Below are 26485 nucleotides of genomic sequence, written 5' to 3' on the forward strand. Positions count from 1 at the left end.
ATTCTAATTTAAAGTATTTTATCTATACCTGTTACCTGGTTATAGGAATATTAATTGTTAGGTTTATAGATATTTAGGTACATAAACTATTGGTGGAAATAAAATGAGCGTCCATGGACGTGCACACCATTATAAAACTTGTGCCTAGTGTCTACACTGAATAATATATTATACCATGGACATATAAATAAATGGACTGTGCTTAGAGAGAGAAATCACGAAACTGACATTGATGAGAGAGATAAAAGCAGTTGGGGGCAACTATGGAGGAAATAATTGAATACTCAAATTATTCCATGATATTATTTATGACATTATCAAATATCAATGATGGTTATCACTACTTATCAGTTTTATAATGTATAAATTACAATAATTTCATGGCATGAATGAAATATAATTATTATTTCTTTCATGATGGCCCCCAACTATATCCATCTCACTCATTCAATGTACATTTCTGTTTCTGATAGATGAGGGGTGAGGAAAGCGCAGTCCATTTATTTATGTGTCTATGTATTATACATTTATACACGTCGTTTTTTCAAATATAAGTGATTTTTGTCATGATAGAAGTAAAAAAAAACTCACTTCTATCATGATTTTTGTGAAAATTCGGTCTCTTTACAGACTATTAACAAAATATGTGAATAGGTCGTGGCGTCGTGAACATTATCAGCAACATAAAATATGTGAAGTCTGTTTACCGGAAGGAAGTTAAGGTATTTTCAATTGCATTCTATTGTAATCTGTGTAGTTATGAATTTGTGATAATCTTACGATTATATATTAGGTACCTACCTAGTTCAATATGTCAATATGTGTAATCTTAAGCTGGTATCGTCTACCTATTCTCAAATATTATATTTCAGCGTCAGCCATGAGATTAAAATATATCAACTACAGACGTAGTATTATATTATGCACTAAATGATAAAGATGCAAATAATATCACAATGTCTTCTTTTATTTCTCATTGTCCATAAGTACTTACTGGTGTCTGGTGAGGATTTTAAGTAGGTACCTACATGATGGGCGTAATCTGGAGGGAGCAGTTGTCCCCTGCCATTTTGTAGTGGTGAAAAATATATCACCCCCCCCCCCCTTGTTAGTTATTTAAATTTTTAAACTTTTAATTATTAAGTACTTTGGGCAATAAAGTTGTATAAGATTAATTGATTTTTTTCTTTTAAATTAAAAAAGTTTTGGATGTTCCGATGTCAACATATCAAGAGTGAGGAGGTCTACTTAGATTACATTTAACAGATAAAACAAAGCATATTATTTTGAATTTTTTCGGTTTGATTACAGCAGTGGCCGGTGTTGTGTATTTCTCATATGAAATGGGCGTATTCTAATATGGGTCGAATTATAGAGGTATAAATACATTTTAATGTAAATTAATGTAACATTAAATCTCGAGCCGTTTCGTCCCGCGGTGCGTTTCGTGATAGTTTGACCGCGTGTCGGAAAGACCTATAATATAGCAATTCGAAGATATATAAAACGTGACGTTTTCACTATAAAAATTGTCGACACTCGTCTTCGAAGACAGAGTCATCCAGTGTCGGGAGTCCACGCACATCCAGTGAAGATTGTTCGTTCGGTATAAATAACGCGTATATAAACACTATTCTTTGTAGACGGATGTTGATGTAATCTCAGTCAAATGGTCAGCTTTACTCTACATAATATAGGTACAACAATATATTGTTTTGTGCCCACCCATAGATGAAAAATACGTATCGATTGGATATATTATAAGACCACAGATATTGTATATAAAACATATAAACGCTATAAACACACACGGAGGTATATAATATTATTACCCAAAACGTTCGAAACCGATGTCTCCGTTGATTAAATTATAATATTATACATTTGATCAAATACGAATAATTTGCGTTTTGACTTTTGAGATAGACGCATCGAAAATGTTTTTTCCTTCTCGTGCCTATCCACGTTTCGTTAGCGTTTAGAAAACTATTTACACGCTCTCCCGTGTAATCGTGTAAAAATAATCGTTTGACGCCCGAGGACAGACTATATTATTATTATACCTATGCAGTGCACGCGTAATGGCACTACAGTATAATACTTTACCAGACACCAGTGTGCCATACTGTAACTACACCGATCCGAGATAAAAGACGATGATTTACAATTATCATTCATCACATATATAAACGCGACACAACGATTTGACTCGGATCGCGTGATAACATTTGATCTTATGCTAATAATCTCCAATACGATATTGATGCATAAGTAGGTATACTTACGTATTATTCAGCTACGCGTAGAATGTAGATAGATTAGAACACGTTGAACGACTGTCGAAATACCGAATTATCTTTTAGCATTTAGGTACCGAAACATATTTTTTAAAACGATTATCGCTTTAATTAAAAAATCGTAAAACGGTTAGCTGAAGGTGGGCTCATCGATCTTACCCATCCAGTACCCATATAATATGTTAGTTTACACAATATATTTGTAAGATTTTTTTAATTTTGTAAAGCCAATAATCAATATTTGATAATTTAGATTATAATATAGGTCATTTTAAATTTAAAGACATTCGACTCAGTATGGTCCACCCAACCGTTTTACATCTCAATATTTTTAGAATACCTACACAAGTTTGTTAATACTTATTACTTATTAGTTATTATACTAGTCAATAGTAGGTATTGCTTGATTACTAATTTAATTTCTATATAGCTCTAAATATTTAACTAAAATAATTAGATAACCAACTTTCCAACTTAAATCCACAAGAAAATAAATATTATATTTTTCAACATTTTATTTCTAACTTTCCAATTTTATATACAGGTAGGTACCTACAATAGGACGTGAACAGTCAAGTGAATAGTTACTTTATTTTAACCTTATAATATTATAATATATTTATATAACACATTTTAACATTAAATACTGATTTTATTCCTTTCAAACTGTTTTATAAATAGTTAAACAGACGTTATTAATTTTAAAAATGCCTTTATTGAAGTTTTTATAGCAATTAAAAGTATTTATTTTATTTTAGTAGTTTTGGTTAAAACATTTTTTTGTTTTGTAAAATTCATAGTTAATGGCTATAATGACTAATGAGTATGTAAACAGTGTAAATATCGGAGAACATATAACATTATTCAATTCCCAATGATTGGAGAAAGTTATAAATGTAAAGTTCATATAATTTTGACAAAATGTGGATCTTCTTTCTATATGAAACATCGGAAATAATACTTGCGTAATGACTTTGACATATACATATAACATTATAAAAACTAGTTGAACGTTGTTTTTATGTATTTATACTAAATTGTATTATAATATGTTATATTATTATGTTACACGAATGCTTTGGATTATGATTTAAAACCTGTTTTAGAAGACTGTGCATTTATGTTGTTAGCGTTAGCGAATGTGAATTACTAAAAACCAATATGAGGATCTGAATAATTTAAAATGTATCCCGTACCTTTCTGTTAAATAAAATAAATAATATTTCAACTAAAAAATGTAGGTAACAACTATTTACGTAGCAATTAAGACGTTTACCTGTTCGTTATTTTATTTAAATTTTAATACCACTGTGTTTATTTAAATTCGTTACATAGAATAAATATATATAATTTTTCTTATAACTAAATTCATATCGACTTATCGTTTCTACCTCAAACTATGATTTTAATACTCTTTGTCATAAGACCATAGTAAATAATAAGACAAAATATGTCCATGAATTCAAATGTTACCTCGTTACAATAAACTAAATAATAAATTTAAATATTATTTTATTTAATTAGCGATTCTCTATGTTTATTAGGTATGCAATGTAATATAATATAGGTAGTCATAAAGACAATAGAAAATACACACAGACACGTCATATTATAATATAGCGTGTTGTACGTTTTTTCACAATTAATTGCTTTTCGCGTAATTAAAGAACTCAAAATTGTTGTAATATCGACTCGTATTGCGTGGTGGTCGGCTTACACATTTTAATATTATATTATATTGTATATAAAACAACCGTACAACAGTGTGCACAATACATTATAGTATTATATTTGTATACATCGTAATATTATAATAAATATGTAGTCCGGTCAAGGTTTTTCGACATACAAGATGTGCGATCGAAAAGGGTTTCCCACATGATTAAGACACCATCCCCGTTCGGTCGTCCGACTTAGGTCCCGTCGCCGGCAGGCGTATTCCTTCACACGCGCGGACGCCGCATCGTCCTTCGGAACGCACATTCGCGAAGTCGGTTTCCGTTTGACATAATAATAATAATAATATACACATAATCACACGGGATTCGGTTGGGGGGGCGGGAATTAAGATATTATATTATTATAATTAATTTTATTAGACCCACCCCGTCAGAATTTCGTGCGATAAAGTGTCTATATATTATTATGATAGTCATGCATATGCGCGTGCGTATACAATTGGTATCGAAAGTATAATATACTAGCTATTACCTACCTACTAAATATAGCGTTGATGTTCTGGTTATGATTAGACGCAGTAGCGCACACAGGATTTTTTTCGACGAATTGGAGTGTTGTGTTCCATATAGTAATCAAATTGGTTAGGTTAAAATAATTTTCACAAAGGAAAACATTTTCTGAGGGGTAGGAGGTTGTTACCATTTAACACTCCCCCCACTAATTCGAAGCATATTACCATTGTACATGTAATGACTAATATATTTAGCTTAACGACAGGCAGGGGCAAATTGGTGACCCGCGTCCCGTTTTTATCCGGACAGGGATGCTTTTTAAAATTTATAAAACAATTAAATATACATTTTTGGAAAAAAATCTTAACTTTTACAATATTGTTTATAATTGTGATATTTAAAAAAAAAAAATATTTTTATCAGCATCGGCAACTATGGTCATTAGCATTTCTTAGGGGTGTTACGGTCGGTTGAATAACACGTGTATGTGGTTCGAAGGTTCGTCACTTAAAACCCGGGTTATCACACATACAGGAGCTAGCGACACCGGCCGATGCTAGACCTCAGAACACGTTAGTGACTGAGGCCAACCACCGAGCCACACTAGGTCTCCCAATTCTGATATTATATGAATTCTTCAATTGGTAATGATACTGATGATCGATGTAGCAGATCATACATTACCACTATACCTATTACCTATTACCTATTGCCAATACACTGTCCATTATGCATTTTTTCTCTATTATCATCGATATTAGATAATATTATAATGCACTATCATCAACAAATTGCAAAAAGTAAGATTATTTTCTAAAAATGTTGATTACTATTAAATATTAAAAGTTTTTAGTACTAGAAAGTTTTTCAATTGTAAGGGCATAGTTCATTTTTTATAGTATTATTTGCTTGTAACGCCTTTTTAATGATTAATACAATATTCTTAATATTATAAATATCGATAAAATTAAAAATAAGTGGGATTTTAGTCTCGTTGCGTTCGGTACTTAAATATTTAATATTAATTATACTTCAGGCTTTCAGAGTTCATGCAACGTAGGTATACGTTTCTATTGTAATTATAATTTTCGTTATTAGTTAAAACCATAATGTTTTATAAATATAGTTAAAACAACTTACGGTTTCTGCCGACTGTCAAAATAATAGAAATAAATTATATCGACAAATTAAAAAAAGAATAGACGTGAAAAATTGAAAGTCGAAATACTTGTTAATATTTCACATTGTTTATGACTTACCTAACCTTAATTTAAAATAAAATAACTAAAATGTTCAATATTAAGCAAATCCCTAGATTTACTTTATAAAAAAAGAACAAGTAGGTACTTATAGGTACTTTATAATATCCAGTTGTTTTTTGTTTTAAAGTTCATAATTTTGTTATGTTCAGTACACAACAACATGCATATTTGGTGTTTTTTCCAATAGCATTGAAGTTCGAGCCCTAGTCGTTGTTTTAAAAATATTAATCTGAAAGTCAGAATTCTACGAAAATAAACGATTACAGAGGTAATACAAGAGCGGTTCACGTCAAACCGAAATAAAAAAGCACCCTGTACGGCTGTATACCCACACCAGGTTGGTAGGGTACCTAACCCAACCTCACCAGTATATTATTATAACGCATTAACGCGTTTAGATACTGCAGGTTGGATACAATCATAATATGCGATATTATTTTTCCGTCGTAATTTTTCTATTCTTTTTTCTTTCTTTCGCGGACGACCGCCTTGACCCGGTTTTTTCCACCGCGCGAGAGAACGGCCGCATCATAGTGTAGTTGTAGGTACATCATTTAATGTACCTATACAGTGTTATGTATTATGTTTCTTCCCCCGAAGTTCGGCCGATCACATTAATAATAATATTAAATAGTAATAATACGATCACGGAGTCTCCGGCAAGCGCGAGCGCGCGTGTGTGGGTGGGTGGGTGGGGGGGCGCCGGCGAGAGAAAGGAAGACGACACCCTCGACGTGTGTGCGTCTGGAAACATCATCATCGTAGTCGCTGTCGTCTCCTCCGTCGTCCATTCACGTCCGTAATCGCGAGTTGGAAACACTACCGGTGCCCGAGCTGCGACTATTACTGCTATTATTATACTCGCCGATAATACTTAGCGCCGCGGCCGACGCGAACACAGCACACACGTTACATACATAATTTCAATATAATATTGTATTATAATATATACCTATACGGCTAGTCGACGACGTGTCTTGTGCCGAATTCAATCGACTCGACGGATACCACACACCACCACACGCACCGTGGTTGCCTACATCGGCATAGAGTATATATTATATATTATATACGCCCCCGCACTCGTCGAACCGATCCGCCGCATATTTACTAAACCGGTAAGTGCCAAGTCGATAACTAGATAATAATATTATGATTATAATGTTTGATCTGTATGATATGTGTACACGGGCCATCTCGTACAATAATTATAGACGTATCGTATTATATCCATATTATATATAAAATACTCGTTTTGTATATTATACACCTACATATTATTATTATATTAGGTAGATATTATATTATATCGATGACATCGAACCACAGCCACCACACAATATCGATATGCATGTATTGTGTACCTATGTATTATGTGTTACATAAAAAGTTATTTTGGGTTTTCAGCCGATGTACTTTTATTAATTGTTCGTGTTATTAAATCGTTGTTATCACCCATACTACAAAATATATAGGTGGGCGCCTACCTATAGTTGATCGATTATCGTAATAATATAGACATTGCAGTGTTAAACAACATAACGTTTATTTAATGCTTTTTAAAATAATAACATTATCATAGGTACCTACCATATCCACACATAACTGCACAATATGTAAATTCCAATTTGGTCGGTTACTGTTCATATTTTACTGAAAAATGTATGTAATACTTTTTATCAAAATACTTATTTCTAATTTACGATTTGTTTTGTGATTTGTACCGTAAAAGTTCACCAATATGCATTTATTCGTTTCAGTCGATATAGCGAAAACCAAAAAGTTTTATGTCTAGATTAGACCATATTTTCTTTAAATTAGATTATATAAGTATAATGCGTAGCATAATATTATTTTTATGTGTTTTTAAGTGATATGACGTGTACGCCGTTTGGTAATTGTCCTAAATACGAAATATTTTTTTGGTTGCAATAAATCGCTCAAATTACGGTAATTTTCAGTATGATAGTTATGGTATACCATTATGATACGTATTTTAAATAAAAAAAAAAGTAATAATATGCTCTGAATAAGTTTATATTACATATTTCTTCGATTTTGTTTTGAAACGACTGTTCAGAATATTACGATGAACTAATTATTATTGTATTTGGCCACGATTTGTACTGTGAATCACTGCACGATTATGACCACGGAATAAGGGCATCGCAGAACCCTGTAGTTTGGAAGCATCATGACTGAAGCGATTCACGATAAATGTACTTTCAGTTTTTTTTTCTTCAACCAGTATACAATAAAACAAAACCTATTCGATATCAAATAATATGATCTGTGGTAAACATAGTGAAGTAGACGTGCTTAGTTACTTTATATTTCGAAAACAATACCGGAGGGCTCCGTTTGTAGTTGTCAATTCGTTTTGTGTTTTAATAATTTATTATATAATATTGTACATAATATATATGTATATTATGTTTTGTAATTTTGTCGCTTTATGTCCTGTTTTTTTCGTAATCATTTAGTATTTTAGTGTGCTAAAATCATTGTTTAAATTTTAGATAGGTAATTTGGTTTTTATATTAAAGACATAATATTATCCTTTAAGTAGTTATACACTAAAAAGATTATAAGATGCAAGCTGTTGAGCGGAATGTGAAAGATATTATAGAGAAAAAAGGTTTGTTTATCGGGATGGTCTAGAAAGCTATAACTTTCCACAAAAAAATAATTTAATCAAACAAATTATAAGATAGTACCTACTTAGTAGGTATATTATTTGTATTATATTAAAAGTCCATGACTGAAAAACTTAATTTAGGATTTCAATAATTTGTATTATAATCAAAATTAAAAAAAAAAACCAATACCATAATACATTATTTGCATATAATATGTGGAGTGTTATAACTTCGAAAGATTTTTTTTTGTATTACAATAAATAATCAAAATGTAAATTATTTTTAAAATGTAGTGCAGTTGTGTTTTTGAGAGATTATTTGTCATTGTACAATAAATAAATGATTTATCCAAGTTGGATTATTTCCAAACGTATTAAATTGCCAAAACAGGACAGAACGATGCATATAGTGTTATTATGAGTGCTGGTATAGTTGCTTATTAAATACTCTACGCAAACACAATAGACGTACTATTGAGAATGAGACTACTTTTCACGCTCACCTTAATGAAATATGTATAACAATTTATTTCCCTCTGATCCGGAGGCGTATTAAGTTTAAACGAAATAGTTGCTTCAATAAGTTATATAATGTTGTATACAGTACTTCTTTACCCATACTACTAATAACAATGGTCAATATATCAAAAAAAATATATCTTTATTGGTATAAATTTCAAGAGAAACGACCATACAAAGAATAATATCCATCGCACAAATATAAAATATTATTTCTGAACGTTTTTAACGAACAAACATCAATAGGTAATAAAAACAAAGTTTACTTAACTTATAACGTCTCCGTAACAAATAGAATATTTAAATCTGTTTGTTTGTAACTCAGCAATTGTTTGAACTAGTTGTTTAAGTATTGCATTAAGACGTAATATTTAAATACGATTAATCGACAAGATTATTTAGTCTATGGTATTATTGAAGCGTTAATACAATAGAATTATTATGAATAGGTATGATATGTTTTAATAAACTGTGATTGTTAAATTGTTAATTAGGGCATCAAAATATTACTTAATCCAAAATAGTTTTCCTATTACGGTGCATGCATTATGTATCTATGATATTATAATATGTATTATGTGATTTCAAATATATCTAAAATTTAAAAAAGAGGGATATCAATATATTTTTTCCTTAATATTATATACTCAGTACTCATAATGAAATTGCTGTTTACGGCACTTCTAATACTTCATACTTAGTTTAATTTACCACGATGAAAATACACGAACGAGGTTCAAGATTTCCCATTCAACATTGAATTTAAATTTAGAAATTAATACATTTAGAGTATTTTAAAGATTTTGAAACTTGAAACCATCTAATTAGTGGTTATGAAAGTTAAAAATGTGACCAAAGGACTAACCGAACTTAACGAACCAACAGTTCACATTATTGGAGGCAATCATAAAAAGTCATCACAAGAACCGTTTATAAATGTCAAAAATATTAATATTATGATATTATGGATTAACGTTAACACAAATATACGAAAAACCTCGTTTTGATATCATTTTACCAAAGTTAATAATAAATAAAATGTATAATTGTATATTAAAGTTCAAAGATTTTAATTTTTAAGACAGTTCTTAATTTTTCTTTAGATAATTTTATTTTTTTTTTGTTAATTATTACATTTAAAAACTAAATGCGTTTATTTTTGAATTTAATAGTAGTAACTTTAAGGTATGGTAAAAAATAGTACATTTTCACACAACCAATCCAAAATTGATGTTTAGATTATAAATTATTTATACTTTTGCGTGATAAACTATTATATTACCTATGTGTATCAACAAGTGTCGAATAAAAGCTTACGTTTTAATTACATTTTTTGATTAATTTGTTCATTAGATTCAAAATTATAGCAATAGAATTAGATTCTATCATAAATCTAAGTCGACGAGATAAAAAGAAAACTAAATAGGTACCTACTTATCTAAGTTATGGTTCAAATATTTATGGTCACGGGGTTTAGAAGTAACGTATCGTATTATTTTAAAACCATCTAAAATTGATCCCGTATAGGATTAAGCCTAATATCAGGTGCTCACATTATGACCGTTTAAAGTTATTATGGTTCTACTGGCACGTGTTCGAAAATAGTAGTGAACCGGTTGTAATCGTTCGGCATTAATAAAATGGCTCCAAGCGTTTCCACGCCGCGTACGCATGAAAACTATAATGTGAATTTCATTTATCATTATTTCCAGTGCACTTGCGGCTTCCCCGGGGTTATACCTATATTATATGAAATATCCGTGACGTATACTTACGTGTTGATAAAGACCAGCTTGCTCATTAACCAACTGTGGTGACCTATGCTCGATTTTAGTTAGTCAAACACGTGCGCTTATAACTAATCGATTGTTACACTGTAAACCCATCAAAAATCGTTTTTATTCTCTACTGTTTACGGTTTGAATCCGTTCAAAAATACAAATTATATAACTGTATAAAAATGGCAAGGTTTGATTAGATAATATACGTATGTGTGTTATAATATAAGTAAACATCGAATATTTTCGGGAATAAATTAATTCATATTAAACTTTTTGCACATAAAATATATACTCAATAAAACAAAATATTTTCAATTTTCTTATTATTATCTATTAATTATTAGTAGGCATAATGTAACCATTAATAATAATAATATAAACATAATATTATGTATTGGAAGTATATAAGCAGTACAACTTTCGTGCCCATCAAGTAATATTCAGCTTGTCGTTAAAAAGTAGGAAATTATTTGGGGGAAGGAAATAGGCTAAACATAAAGAGTAACTGGCCACTGCGTGATTGTTGGGCACTATTTTGATTGAAAGGAAAGTATACAAAAATAGTTGTGTCATGTTTTGTGAATCAAAGTAGTTGACTATATAGGAAATAATTCGTAACAACAAACAGTATAATATTTATCCAAGTTGATTATGATGAAAATCAAAAAATATGGTAGGTTTATCAAGCTGTGACATAACTTTATGGCATACATATTTTAATAGTTTAAATTATGATAAAAATCATAAATATTGGTTAATATATTATTTATACAGGTATACATAGTACATAATATGGAGTTGTGGCTGATGACTAAAAAAGTATTATAAATATTATAATATTATTTATCATGGTTTAAAATTTTAATTTCTGAATAATTTATAGGTATAACCTAGTGATTTAGTTTAAATGTGATATTTAGTTCATTGTTATATTATGTTGTAAGTGTAAAATATTATTTAATTTAGAATTTATATGATTATCACCAGTATTAATTATAAAATATTTATGTTTATCTTACGATTTTTATAGTTATAAGTACGTATAACCAATAATAAATTATAACTATAATCATCAACATAATATAATATATTATATTATATATAAAATGTTTTAATTCCATACCTATTTTTGTAATTTATTTTTTACATAATTAATTATTTTTTTCAGTTTATATACGTTGGTATTAGACATAATGTCCTGTAAAAAAATGGTTTAAAATTAGATTAAATCTTCCAACTCAATGACATTATAATGTTAGGTATGTATACAAAATATGTTCAAATCTTGCTTTTATTTTAGGTAGGTATTAAAAAAATTATATTATGACCTTAAAAATACAAATACACTAATGATATTTTTATATAATATGATACTGTATCTAGGTCCACGGTCCTTTATAATTATTGTCTAAGAGTACATTTTTTTCCTATCAGACTCCGTAATTTTGTCGTGACAAATATAAATCCAAATTATTCTCGCTAAACCCATCAGTCTCGGAAGGATTTCAATTTGTAGTCCAACACGTCCCCAACATATAATTAGTGCAAGGATTTGCATTAGAAATTTGTATTATACTTTGAACTTATTGTTTGTTGTTTTATTTAATTTAATTTGTGGGGTCGAACGGTCGGCCTCCAACTGTCATGGATGGAATGCTGAAGATTCTCTCACTTCGCTCTAATGACGTTTCACAACTTCTTTCTTATCGCGATAATGTTTGCTTTTGTTTAAGAAAAAAAAACTGTGACACCGAATCCCCGAGAACTGCCTCTATATTTCATAACACAGCAAAATCCACGGCTTACATTTTGATATTTAAATTATAAAAACAAGATTATTACATGACTAATGTAGTACAATCGGAGAAACAAAGTAAAATTATCTGTTAAAAGTTTCTCACGTTATTTTTATTCTCACCTATAAATTATACTTACTATCGAAGAAAGGCTGGATTGCGTGATATAAACTTAACAAGTTACATTACATTAAATACAATTATATTATTATGGATAAACTAGTACATAATATACTAACATTTAAAGAACAATTAAATTATTGAGTTTATTTTATTGAGTATGGTTTACGTACATTACTAAAGAATATAAATACTGATTCACTTGTTAAAAAAACACTCAATATTTGAACTGCTTATAATATTTAAGTAACGATTTCATACTAAACCATTATATAGACAAATAAACTACGAGTATTTGTAGCTAACAGTTTTCGGATACAATATTACTTTTATTTTCATAAACCACTTAATTTTGTATCTATAATTTCAAACAAATTCGCAGTGAATGTTCAAGTATTTTTAAAGCCTTGGAATTGTATTTAATCAATTTTTAAATTATTAATGTCCAAAAAGCATCAATACAAAATAATGTATTTTATCATAATCCTTCAATTAATAGAATGACCTCCATTATCAATGATTGAAAAGAAATTGCTTGCCAATATTTGCTTTTATTATTAAATATATAGTAACTATCCATGTGGCTATATATTATAAATATTTTAGGACAATTACGTAAAAATAATATTCAAAATTATATACTTCAAGCTTTCTAAATTAATTTTGAGTTTAAAAAACAAATCATTATTCCATTATTATTTGTTTATGTGTAATTATTGCCTTATATTTTTATAGAGACATTTTTCTCATAGTACTTACTTAATAAAGTCCCTCTTTATTATGTACCTATTATATTATTAGATATGATATGCGAAAAAGCACTACATTTTCTATTTGTTTATTAATTAAAAAATACATTTTTAATTATTTATGTTGGTACTTACCTCATAAACTAAGTTCTTTTTTGGTTTCGTAGTATTTATTAAAAACCTGTAATTAAATGAACGAGTGTTGGGTAATTATATACATGTTATATGGTTGAACCATTACAGCTAGTTGATGAGTTGATCCGTTTTTGGATTATTTACGTACCCACCTAATGGATTTGGCAAATTAATTACATGAATTCATTATATGCGCATACAACTGTAACTCACTTGTAACGGCAGCCTATTATAATTTATTTCAATAAAACAGTAATCATATTTATAACGTATAGGTACATGCAGCCTCCTATCGTCAGGTCACGCTTCATCGTAATTTTTCAAATCGCTAAAACGGCCCTCTGAACAGCTACCACTTCTACTAACCGTGCGTTTAGGTCACCACGTCTGTAAATTAAATGTTATTACTATATATATATTATTACTGTATTATAATAATAATGCGTATGACGGATTAAGTAACATACGTGCCAATCGTGATTAAAATTCGTCGTTCATGACCCATTTGATCCATTAAATAATAAAACATTCAAGTTGCCCAAGTGCGCGTATACCCACAGCTAAGGCACTAACAAAAAGAATTGCTCGTGTTGTGTACTTGTATACCACGCGTGTGATTAGAAATATAATATTAGGTATATAGTTTTCATCAGTTTCCACTTTTCAGTAAATTCGCGAGCAAACAATGATTAAATACTGGGATATTGAAATACCAAAATCAGTGATTACAAAATACCTTACCTACAATCAACCATACAGATATTAAATCATTGGTGGACTATTTATTAACCTATATCTATTACTTAGAACTATTATGTTGTACCATAATGTATATGAGGTATGGTTAAAGTCTTAAACTTGATTTTTTTTATTTCCGTTATCCGAACAGTCGTATATTATTCTAATGAATGTGTACAATTATTTAAATTATGATTACGCAATTACACTACGTAATTATTATTTTAAATTATAATAACAATTAGGTACCTATTATATGCAATCAAATGTAACGAGTATAAAAACATAGATGCAAATTTAAAGGCAGGTAAAAAAAAGTGCCGGGCACATTAAATGTGCAAGATCAAACGTGTGTATATATTTTATACACGCTTTGAAAACTTGGGAAATTCAAGAAAAGAATAATAATTATTATGAAAAACGTATATCTGAACAAAATTTAATTATTTCCGCGTGGGTGTAATGTCAGTGGCGGTCAAACGAGGTTGGGGGATGAGGGGGTAGATGCCCTGTGACCTTTTTTTTAATGTTTTATATCTGATAAATTATATTTTTAGTAATTAAGTAGTGCATGTTAAAAAATCATTTGACCGCCACTGGTAATAAATAAATATTAAATGCAACTATTAATCGGACTATTTTAAATTATGTATAATGTATACCGATTTAAAAATATCGTAATATTATAAAATCTATGGTAGGTACCTATTATATGCATTACGAATAAATTATCGATTTTGTGTTTGAATGGCAAATAATAAATTCTAATATCCGGGTACTACCTGCTATAGCTACTATAATATATATTTTTGTTTTATATTTTAAGAAAAAGTGTATCAGATAACGACGTTTATATTTTAAATATTTTCTAAGTATTTTTCATTAAGTCATAATACAACTTATCTTATCGTTAAATTTTTATTTATGCATCATTTTATTTGAAAATTTCACTAGGTACCGCATGTTATACATTTCAATTTACTTGATTAAATAAAAAAAAAAATATATTAACATTTGTGGTTCGAATAAACACCCACAAGGAGACTATTTAACTGCTAATACACCGACAATAACGACAAAATATTACATAAACACGTTAGTTCAAGTAAAGCGTGTGTGGTTTTTTTTATGGTAAAGAGCTTTCAACGTTTATTCCATTATATAGAGTCATGTATAGAATAGTATATGAGTATATCAGCTGTACTAAAATCCACCAAGTTCTCAAATCCGGTCGTAAATCGTACGGACTTCACTGATTGTATCAAAAATAAATTATTTACTACCGGCCGATAAAATACACGACTGCAGTGAAACCATAATGAAACCGCTGCAGTAGGTTATATGGCTGTTGCGTCACGCCAAACTGGAAACGCAATAAAACACAATATTTTTAGATAACCCATCATAAGGGATCGTTGCACGGACATTGATTACCTATACTATTATTATTATCATTATAGGACATAATATATTTAAGTATACCTATAACTATACCTGCCTAGTACTGCAGTGAGCCGATTATGAACCATTGTGTCTGCTTGTTGTGTAACTGACGAGGTATATAGTCTCGTCGGAAGCACGAAAAAATGTCACGGGTAAGAAACTACATAGGTATAAGAATTAATAAACAAAAACCTGTTATTTTTTCCGAACGTCCATTTCCCCGATCGTCGTGACTGCCGGTTTTTTAAAAATATTTTTACTCTTCACAAGCACATAATGTAATAATATTATGTATATGACTTTATATGACATATTAAATACAGTGGTCTCCATGGCTTATTATAATCGCGTTAAATGTTATCAATCGTTTATTGTTATTGAAAAGTCTAAGTACGGGCCGAATGTGTGCCAATATAATAATATGTAAATAGTAAATTACCTGAATCAATTATTTTGTGATGAATAATAGAGGTCGACGCGTAATGTTATCAGTTTGAGCATCATAATATCAATGAATACGTACACACTATCGAAGTTACTGTTTAGTGTCTTATAGCTTATAATACAAATATCGATATTCGATACACGGGCAAACTTTTACGTGTTGGTTGTACCGAAATACACTTTGCGTATATACACTATAGTGGAATGATAGTTGAGGTAAATATATTTATATATATTGCGTGCATGTCGTGTGTATTGAAGTGTAAAAATGATTGAAAAACGAAGTAGGTACTTAGTATAAAATATAATTCGTACGTATTTCCATTTTAATTATTTTTTTAAAATTAAATTAGTATTAAACTATGTTTATTTTAAATAATAAACAAATTTTATAACTACATAAGTATTAGATTCAATATCCAATGGTAATACACGTAACATAACATTAATACAATTTTAGATTCCGAGTGGAGCGATCGATGTATGGATTTATTTTAAATAATGTATGTTTTTTTAATTTTTGTGTCTGTTATCACCGTTTGGAGTTGTAAACATTTTTAGATTTTCCATTTCGATGTCTTTATAGTAGAAAAGTGAATTTAGTTGGTATTTTGGGTGGTTAAAAGTAAAATGCTAAGTACTCCTCTTAATAATTCCGAAAAAAAAGATAAACGAACATTTATATAATTTACGCAAAATCGTTTTTTGGAAAATTGATTTTCTTATTTTATTGTAATTCAAAAACGAATAACCGTAGATATTTAAAATATTCGCTAAATGTTTATTTTAGCATCTTCTATACATGCTATAGTTTTTAAAATAGTTATACTGTTTTTTATGTATTTATAAATACTTGACATTTTTGAAGTTTTTCTTCTATACAAATGTCAAAATGTAATGCAAAGTTATGTGCATGAGCGGTTACCTTCTTTCTCCCTTTTTTAAATTTGACAAACGTTTTGTTGTTTTTTTCAATTTTGTTTAGTGTTATCTTCCAGTTTATGTTATCAGTTTGATCAGTAGGTACCAAAGCGATTACCTACTATAAGCGACGACCACTTTATTTTTATATTATACTATTATATTATGTATTTTAATATTATAACATCTTGAACTATTATAGAATAATCCTTTGGGGGACGGAGTGGCCGAGCGGTCTAAGGCGTCAGTTGCGACGCACACCGACACTGGTTCGATACCTCGACCACGGGTGGCATTTTTCTTCGGGCAAGTCACGGTGTCCGGAGAACAAGTGCCGCCATCCCCCACCCGGTCATGGCAGATACCTACGGGTACCCACTTGAAAATCTGTCAAAACTACACACGCGTGTTTACACCTACTGTTCCTTCCCCCGCAGTTTAAAAACCATCCAATGCCGCAGGTTAACTAATAAAAAAAAAAAAGAATAAACCTTCAAGTTTCTGTCATCATCATTTGAAATCACATTGATATTATTATGATTAGAGTCTAATCATTAGACCACACTAAAGTACTGAACGTATTACTATATTATGCCATTAATCATTTTTATCTATCAATACAGCGCACGAAACTCTGTTTAGTGTTTACCTATACACTCGTTATTACGACAAAATATTTATATATTTATTCCATCATTATTATACATTGTTAACTGTCGAGTGTGAACGGAATCCTGTACTTATAAGTTATAAAGTACAAACGCAATTTCTCTGTACCTATAGGCAACCCGCGCTTATAATTTATAATGTAACCGGTAACTCTCACAGAATGGATAATGGATAGGTAATGGATATTATATGCATACACGTATACAACAGCTGGGTGTCAAATAATTTACTAAAATCTATATTTTCTTCTGGATTTTTAGCTATTTTTATTTACTGACCAGTCTTTTATTGTTACCTATTTCGTCTTTAAAATAAAAATCTCCACTATGAAAACCCTATTTATAAAAATTAATCAACGTTATTTGAACTTTTTGAATTTTTGAATGATAATTAATAATTATTAATTTGAATAATAAAATAAGATATTAAATAGGTATACCTAATGGAATATAATATTACTGTACGAACGGTACTATTATTCTTACAAACTGTAAATATTTAATCAAATTTAAAAAGTCTGTCTCACAAATTGTAGTTAATTAATTTTTACACCGTGGTTTTTTTTTCCTGGTGATGTTTTTTTCTATAATTTACCTAATTTTATAAATAGTTTTGTATGCATAATTAATGTAAATACTAAACTTAGCCTTTTTTTTGCCCACAGTAAATATTGTTTAAACTCTAGACAGTATTTATACAAAGATTAGACACGCTCAATTCCAATTATTTGTAATACAATATTGTCAATCTGAGTGAGCACTTTAATGTTTCTATACTGTTCATACTAATATGTGATGTTATATACTATATAGTATAATATGGTATTAAGTATACAGTATACCACGCTATACCCATACCTTGTTATAATGCACTTATTATTCACATAATTTTAATCAATCGTTAAAATGTTGATGTATTGAATCCTTGAAAAATGAGAACTACTTATAAAAATAATCAAGTTTATTGTGCTATAAGCTTTGCATATATTTTGTTATAAAAAATAAAGAGAATACATAACGAGCTTAATAGCTTATGTTAAAAAGTTATGTTTATTGTATTTATTATATTTTTTTATTATTATATTTATATGTATTTATAAGCTACTTTTCAAAACGGATAATCTCTTTGTAGCTATATACTTCGAGTTTTTCTAATTTAATTAATTCCTATATGTACATGTTTTTCAGCTTGAGTTCATTATTATAAATATATTTATAACATTGCATAAAAAGTTTAACACAATGAAAATCCTTGAGAATATTAAAAAAATCATACACTATATAAAACGTTTTACATCCACTGAAAAAATACATTTTAATGAACTAAAAATTAAAATAGACTTAAATATTTATGTATAAACGTTCATCGTGTAAATATCATTATTTTTAATAGAATTATATTAATTTAGCTCACTTGAAAATACCATGATGTTGACAACAAGATCAAAAATATAGTTAACAATAATGAATATAAATATTCAATATTAAATAGTTCCTACATTATATTAATATTTAATACTTTAATAATATAACAAGGCGTTTCTCACATAACGCCATAGGTGCAATTACGGGTGGGGGAGTTAAGCCTCCTAGTTTTTTAATCATATTTTAGTTTAAAATATTAAATTTCATTTTTTGTGTTGCTGATTCAATTTTAGACCCCCCCCCCCCCCCCCCCAATCAGACAAAATGTACCTATAGTTGCACCTATGCATATCGCGTCGTTCCTATCATCTACACCTGCAAAATAAAATTCGGTAATCCTAGTATGACATATTCCTATATACTATTTCATAAATTAGTTATATTCCTAATCCTATAATATTACATAAACCTAGCAGTTGAAAATTCACTTATGGAAAAAAAAAATTTTAAAAACTGTAAGATTATTATTTTACTTCACCAAAAAATGTGTGGATACATGTATATGCCCTTATCTTCTCTCTTTTGGTCAAACACCGGCAAAGGGCACTGTATGGCGCGTGGAGTGTTTATAGAAACAAATTAACTATAAAACAAACCGAAAACAGTTCAATAATGTTGTCAGAAACTTGGTAGGTAATCAAAACAGACTTGTTATTTCCTAAATATATAAGGATTATAATAATATGACACCAGTTTTGTACTCAGTTCACCACTGCATTCCCGTTTATCGTGAGAATATCATTATATGAATCCACGGTATATATATAGGTCAAGATATCCCTCGTGCCTATTGCAGGCACTACCTTTTTTATATTTATTTATACCGATCGACAACACCACTATTGCGTGACACTGGACGGTTCGTGTACACTCTATATTACGTTGTAGGTATATTTTGCATAAATAGAATACCCAAAGTATAAAATATTGGTATGTATATATGAGACGGTCTCCTGCTGCAGCTAGTGGGTGCATGATTCATACGCATATTAGTATTTATGACCGTGATGTTTTGCAACCATATTACATTGTTTTCGCCTGTAGCCCAAAATGTTGATAATACACAATCCACAATGATGGCCATCGGATCCGCCGTCAGCTGCCGATGGGGGTCTTCTCTCCTACGACTTACGAATGTGCACAACTCGCGTTCGTCCCACGAGCGCATCTCTCGCTTCCTACGAACGATTGTTATTACTTATTACACATATTATTATTATTATACACGTTTGTAACGCATTCCAATTCATTGGCCGTTTCGTCATAATAAATAATATAATATACACACTCGTGAATCATCGTCGGATCATGGTCCATATAGATCCACATCATCGTATATTATTTGTATAATATAATACATTATGATCATACGCCGCACTATATGTTATGGCTTTCACTCGGTACAGACGTGCACTTCGAAACGGGTTGAAATCGAATCTATCCGAAACATGCACGTATTAGCAACTTATATCATCATATCAACTCGTAATGAAACGAGGTTCGTTAAAATAACATATTATTATGCATTTATGCGTGTATATTATTATTATTATTTGGGTATAGATATAGGTACATTAGACACTCGCGATTTTGCAAAACGTAGTCGACTAGTTACGAGACTATAATATTATTATTCAACTGAAAATACGCTGAGATGTCCGTTAACTCAAAAGTAAAGTAGAATTGGATTGTAAAATAAAAAATTGGACTTACCATATATCATGAAAAGAAAAACATAATAATTTAAATATGCTTTATTAGAATAGTAGAATAATAATTGCAAATGCCCAGAAATATTTACTAGGTATAACAAAGTTATGAGTATTAAAAAGTTAAACATCTAATGATATAATTACTTAATTAAAGACTTAACAAATTACATCTATAATATGAATTCCCATGTAACTAAAATCTAAATAGACATTACCTATATATATTATTATCTAATAGAAAACGTAAGACCTATTTAACGTGATATTAACTTTCGTTATAATTCAACATTTACATAATAAGTTAATATAATCGTACATAAATATTGTTAAAATTCCAGTTTTATTTGATTTTTTATTTAGACATGTTTAGTAATTTTGTCTTCATAAATTAAATGATAATACTTTATACGTACATAATATTATATTATAATTGTATCGTGTTCGTACGACATTATTCTTTCACGAGTTTATAGTAGCAGACTCGGAAACATTTATTTTAGAATTACAGAACTGTATTAATTGTTATCGTATAACCTATAACCTAACCTAACCTACTAACACGATTGTTATTTTCCTACTGCACTCCGTAAATGTGTATTACTAAAATATAGAGACAATATAGTTTTTGTAAAATTGTATTTAAAGCTCCAATTGTAGATAAAGTATTCTGAAACTATTGAGATTGTAAATACTAGTTTAAAATAAACGATTTCTTTACAGACTGCAAAATGATACAATATATTAATACATTATTATCGTTGTGTATTATAATAGTAGATACAAAAAAAAAACATTATCATACGACGTTATAATTAAATATTTTTTTTTTTTATTTGAGTTTCGTAATTTTCATCTACACAATAGTATTTCGGTGGACAAATATAATAGGCTAAAAGAAAAAAAGCCGTGTAATATTAGTATATCATTATACTATAATCATTGATTATACATAGATTGTATGATAATCTATATACTATGTATTATAATCAATGCTATAATGCATTAATATATATTATATAGGTACCCGTGTTAAAATATAGAGGCTTTAACGCATAAACGCGACACTGATAATATTTTCAAAGGTTGCGGGTAAAATAACAATTATTATCAAATAATAATGATAATTACGTATAATACACGATGTATTTAATACATAAATTACAATACTCCGAGTGACCAAGTGTGACATAATTTTATATAATCGCATAATATGCATAAAATAGTATAATCTAAAAAAAAAACATAATAATATTATAACATCACTCGGTCGGGGGGAACCTGGCCTGATATATGTTGTATATTATATTATTATTATTATTATTATTTAGCGGATGTTGTGTTGCAAAGGTGAAGGTCGATTACACTGTTCACACACGCGAACACTTTTTTTTTTATTGGTGGCGTCTTCTATTATAGCTCGCCGTGGTACCCATCATCGCACGATGCACACTGCATCACAGTCTCACAACTTTCCCCGATATTTATTTCCCGACATTTTTACGCATAACTCCTCGCTTGCGATGTCGTCGTTGCGCAACTATAAAAATTATAATATAATATTATTACACGCGCGTATAATACCCGGCCATCTCCCATATACCGGCTACAGACCTGCCTTCCTGTACAATATTATTATGTTTAGTATAATAATATAATATATTAAAATGTTATACAGGTAATAATAATATATCCGCGGAGAAGACGCGATAACCGACGAATCCGGTTGTTACGACGCGCACACTGTGTTCGGACACTCGACGATAATAATAGATGAATAATATTATTATTCATATTATAATATATTATATACCTATGCCCATCGATCATCGGGCGACGATGCGCCGCCGTATATATTACACCTATCTATACCTATAAGTTTCGATTAAATAATAATAATGATTACGTTTATTATGTTTTTTTTTTATCTTCTCTTATTTTTCCTTGTATAAGTCATCGTATTGATGTATATTATTATTATTATGGCATCGGCATGGAAATATAAATTATAAATTTGCCATTATAGAATAAACGAGAAATTTTTATATGCGCATGTATAATATAGTAATAATAATATATATTTTGTAAGTAGAATAATTTATTGGTGGTGAATGATGAGTACCTACGTATATCCACATAGATTTTGAATTCCGAATTATTGAAATTATTGGTCTTGAACTTTCACACGTAGACTAAATTGAAAAATGATGTAAGTTTTTGCCTTGTAACTAAATCACGAATTTCAGTAAAATATGGGGAAATACCTATACATACCATAAACTAATAATAACGATTTGTTTGTATTAACTGTCAGAAAATCCATCAGACAGTAAAGACTTATATTCTGTAATACTTACGATATTCGATATTAAAAAATAAAAATATAATCTTCTCCGTATTGTAATATTGTATAATATATCGATGCCGATAATTTGAATTTTGAATATCACTATGTTGAATAACTATAATTTTCAATCCCGAGAACTATACAATTAGGTATTACTGTATTAGTACCTATTAATTATTATCGGCTTGAATAGGTATTCATATAATATTATTATTTTATGATTTGAAATAGAATTTGAATACAAATAATAAAAATATTTTTTGATTATCGAAACTATTCGAAACATTAAAAATAAAACAAGGTGTTGAAAATTTATAACGCGTCAACTAGAACCAAATATTGGTAAATTTTATCTAAAGAAATATAGAGAACATAGCTACTATATAACTTGTTTCTATATAGTTTAACATGACATATGACCTATGGTTATAATAGATCATATTATTATTATGTTAACTAAACTTATAAAATAATCATAAATCATTGTGTACGAATTAAAAATCGACCGATTTGATCCATATTCAGTCACGTTTAACGCCCGCACCTACATAATATAATTTGCATAATGCGACCGATACTATTTTCAATCGACTATCAACTCATATAGAAATGAAAACGATATCGTATGTAGAACGATTATATTAAAATATTTCATAATACTTCCCAACTTGTTTTGTTGCTTAAATATAGTATATACATATACATAGGTATTACTTATATGATACCTACATAATATTATGTATTGTAAATCAAATTATTTGATACAATTTAATAACAACAAATTATGTTACTAAACGTGTTTAATGCGTTTATAACAAAAGATATTTAAAGACAATATTCAAATTCGAAATAAACATAATCTTATCCCAACATCTATTTGTATAGATTGAATGTTGAATGTCCGCTGTAATAATATTATTCAAATGTATACACGTACAGGTGTAAATGCAGAAAATATTTTAGCCCCTATGAGTACCCTATAATATATACATAATAATATAGTAAGATCGGTTGACACAAATATTTAATTATATACGATTTTGCAACAAATAATATTATATATTATATTATACACTACATATTTACTACCTACTTAGAAGATATGGTATTGTATTTACATTTGCAGTATGTCTTTCATATTATATAAATCTAAGTAGAATGAATAAAATTGTATAAAAACAGTTAACCGATTTCTGGGTTCAATTTGTTTTCATATAATGGGACCAATTATTTTTATGCTAGTAGTAGGTATTATTTATTTTCAATATTTCAATCAAATATTGATAAAGATACCCAAGTCTTACATTTTCACTACAAAAAAATACACAATTTGAGTAAAATATTTAAATATATCCCATCCAATGAATATCCCGAATCTTGTTATACATGAAAAATGGAAATTATAATAGATTTCATGAAGTCACGAATAAGAGTCTTACTTACACGATATACAATCTGATAAATACTTCGATTTCCTTTCTCTTAACAGTATTAACGAATCCATAAAGTTCAAGAATTCGTGTAAGTCAATATGTATTCATGTATAATGTTACATTAGGTTCTTACGAAGTCAATACACAAGGCGGTATAGGTACCTATCTAAATGTTTAATACATCTTAAACTGAATCTAGATCGGTACCTACCAAGTTTAATGGATGTTATCTGCAGTGTTATCTATTCATATATGAAACATTTCCTATTGTATTCACATTCACAATGACGGGTTCATACCTACCAAAGCATAACCTCATTATGCTCTGATGAGTTTTAATAACAAATTACTCATTTTTTGATTGAGAAATCATTTTTGCATTATTATAATTTAATCAAAGTATGTGTAATGCGTGTATCGTAAATGTGGCATAGCAAAGTCGATAAGCTACAAAACATATATTTCGTAAATCGTAAGTTACCGAAAATGTCATTGCTCGTATTATTTTGTAAGTTTAAAAACTATTGAAATAATAATATCATAGATGTTCATGTTTTGGCGTTTTGTTTGTATACATGGTTAAAAGCAATTTGTAGTAAACTGAATTCGTGTTTAGCACAATATGTATAAATTCAGACATAAAGAAAAAATAAACAGTATAATATAGTAACGATAATATAATATATTACCTACCTATACATAGCTGTTATTATTTCATCACAAAATATTATCCATTATGTTATATAGTTTTCCCTTAACCATACCGTGTTTTTAACGAAAAAAACTGATGATTTTTTATTTACCTTTAAATTCTGATAATATAACAATTTGATTTTCAATTAATTTTTTTCACTTTCCGGGTATTATTTATTTTTTTAAATAACCCCATCCACTCGGTAGTTTATGTGATATCAAAGTAAACATTCCGGAAAAAATTTTTTCACGTTCCCGGCCAATTAGATAGAAATAATATAGTAATAAAGTAATAGTAATAACAAAAAAAAAAACAGTTGTGCGATTACTCGACGCGTGTTAGTTGAAAATACAATGATTCTACAAAGTCAACCGACCCGGAACGTGATATATTTTCTTCTTTTTGATGGCGGCGCGCACGTGTGTGTATATTATATATTATGCTCTCCACTACGTTCGCGACGATGAATACAATTCTTACCAATTATCGTTTTACCCGTCTCGCTATTGTTTGACGGAGGTAAATGTGACATCACTGAAACGTGCACGTGTACCTACGTCGTCGTTTTCTGTTGAAAAAGTGTTGTTTATATGGTTTTTTTTTTCAATTTGTTTTTTATTAACTCATTTTAACACTATACGTCGCAATAATAATCATATATAAGTGGGTAGGAGAGACCGGTCTTATGTGGCATACAGGGGAAATATGATATTATGACACACCGCGGTGTTTTGACCGGAAATATTGTTAAGTATTTAGTCACCAAAGCTAGGTATTCCTTGTACAGTTGTACATGCGTTTTAAGGCCCTAGATATCATTAAACATCGATGGCTTATATGTATCTATTATAAAAGAAATGATAAATAAGTCATTTTTGAGAAATTGATTTTTTTTTATCATTTTATTAAACTAATTTTCTAATATAGGTAATAATTATTTAATTTAACTTTTTCACGATTTTGAGAACAAAATATGTAAGCTGTGCTAATCTAACTCTAAAATAAACCTCCCTACTGGCGTAGTAATTAAATAAAAAAATAATTGAATACAACTTTTATATTATCGAGCAATATATAGGTGACATACTGACATCAATGGAAATTATTTTATTATTTACACTGATTTAAATTTTAAAGTGATTTTAGTTTTTCATTTACTAATTTTCTAATTTTA

The 26485-nt window shown here is 29.0% G+C and overlaps 1 protein-coding gene across 1 annotated transcript in view; it reads left to right on the top strand.

The window, feature by feature from the left end:
- The first annotated feature begins 6527 nt into the window (after nt 1-6527).
- LOC132948780 (mucin-3B) overlaps nt 6528-26485 on the top strand; it is a 53978-nt gene continuing 34020 nt past the window's right edge. Inside the window, exon 1 of the mRNA XM_061019426.1 lies at nt 6528-6869. The gene's annotated coding sequence lies outside the window, so the exon portion shown is untranslated. The remainder of the gene's footprint in view (nt 6870-26485) is intronic.

The sequence above is a fragment of the Metopolophium dirhodum genome, chromosome 7, assembly GCF_019925205.1.
Source record: "Metopolophium dirhodum isolate CAU chromosome 7, ASM1992520v1, whole genome shotgun sequence".
In the NCBI taxonomy this organism is placed as follows: Eukaryota; Metazoa; Arthropoda; class Insecta; order Hemiptera; family Aphididae; genus Metopolophium; species Metopolophium dirhodum.